Raw genomic sequence first — 2,072 nt, 5'->3', positions numbered from 1 at the left:
GGCTCTTGACGAAGCCCACCTGGGATGACTCTTTCTCTGATTGTCACTGAAGACCGACCTCTGGGCCCCCACTTGAGCTGTTGCTTACATCCCGGAGTGTGTCCTCACCTCGAAACCCACTTTCCAACAGCCTCTCGGTTCCAGAGAGGACACAGCTCTGCCTGAGCAGCAGCTTCTTTTGGATGGAAGGAAATTCTCAGGAAATTGTCACATCCCCTCTTCAAGTGGCAGGAAAATGATTTGTAGAGGCAAGCATTTCTGGGTTATCAGCTGTGTGGGGTGAGCAAGCCTGGGCTCTCCCAGCAAGCTAATTACTGGGGTGGCTGTATGTTATGGAACAATAGGAAATAGTGCACCATCTAGAATTTGCCATCCTGGAGAATGCAGGGCTTGACCCCAGGCAGGCCCTGTGTGGTCTGTACTTGAACCACATCTCACTGCTCAAAGTGGTCCTCAGACTCGCAGCGTCACCTGGGGCTTCTTAGAGATCGGACCTCAGGGCCCAGTTGGAGAAATGTCCCCGGTAAGTGCTGGTCTGTTGGAGGTGAGGCCCATTTTTGTTTCTGGGAGCCCTGTGGGCTGAGCCTGGAGGTCCCAAGGGGTCACATTAGGCTAGAAGGGATTTGAGGTTCCTGTAGACATTGGTGCTGGATCACTACTATGTGGGCATCCTGTGCACTGTGGGATGTCAGCCAGCATCCTAGTCCCTACCCAGTAGATGCAGGTGTGACAACCAAACTGTCTATAGATACGGCAAAATGTCCCCTTTTCCTCACGGAGAGTCCTTGCTCAAGGCTGGTCCCACAGCTGGCTACACAGCAGAGCCTCCTGGAGGCTCTGAAAAGACAAGCACCCCCAGATTCCTGGGCCCAGTGTCAGAATTCCTGGGGTGGGGTGGCCCTGACAGTATAGTTATATTTACTTTTTAAAATATGTTTTTATTGAGTTTTAGGGAGAGAGGAAGGGAGAGGGATAGAGAGAGAAACATCATCGATCGGCTGCCTCCTGCATACCCTTCTCTGGGGATCAAGCCCACAACCCAGGCATGTGCCCTTACCTGGGGAATAGAACTGCCACCTTTTTTTTTAAATATATTTTTATTGATTTCAGAGAGGGAGAGAGAGAGAGAAACATTAATGATGAGAATCACTGATCCTCTGCCTCCTGCAGGCCCCCCACAGGAGATTGAGCCTGCAACCTGGGCATTTGCCGTTGACTGAAATTGAACCTGGGACCTTTCAGTCTGCAGGCCGACGCTCTATCCACTGAGCCAAACCGGGTGGAGCAAGAACTGCCACCTCTTGGTTCATTGGTTGATGCTCAACCATTGAGTCACGCTGGCCAGGCCTGACAATATAGTTTTAAACGCTTCCAGAATATTGTTGATTGACTTGTGAACAAGTTAAAAAGCATTCAATTGCCCTAGCCATTTTGGCTCAGTGGATAGAGTGCCAGTTTGTGGGCTGAAGGGTCCCAGGTTTGATTCCAGCCAAGGGCATGTGACATGCCTGGGTTATGGGCTCCGTCCCCAGTGCTGGGGAGTGGGGGACACAGGGGACGCGTGCAGGAGATAGCTGATCAATGATTCTCATCATTGATGTTTCTATTTCTCCCTCTCCCTTTCTCTCTAAAATCAATAAAATTCCTTAAGAGCTATTAATGAGAAATAAAGTTAAAAAAATAAAAACCATTGCACACTTTAAAAGATGGGCATTGTAGCATGTTAATTATGTCAAAGATGTTTTTAAAGGTAAAATAGCTCCCAAGTACTTCCCACCCAGCACATACCTTTCCCAGCCCCCGAACTTACAAAGCATAAGGGTCCCTTGGGTGCTTGAGGCAACCGTTCTGGAGGAGGGCCCAGTGATAATGGTTTTTATTTTTATTTTTTTTAAATATATTTTATTGATTTTTTACAGAGAGGAAGGGAGAGAGATAGAGAGTTAGAAACATCGATGAGAGAGAAACATCGATCAGCTGCCTCTTGCACATCTCCTACTGGGGATGTGCCCGCAACCCAGGTACATGCCCTTGACCGGAATCGAACCTGGGACCTTTCAGTCCGCAGGCCG

This window comes from Myotis davidii, unplaced genomic scaffold, assembly GCF_000327345.1.
Source record: "Myotis davidii unplaced genomic scaffold, ASM32734v1 scaffold555, whole genome shotgun sequence".
In the NCBI taxonomy this organism is placed as follows: Eukaryota; Metazoa; Chordata; class Mammalia; order Chiroptera; family Vespertilionidae; genus Myotis; species Myotis davidii.
The sequence above is the reverse complement of the archived record's forward strand: the minus strand, read 5'-3'. Positions refer to the sequence as shown.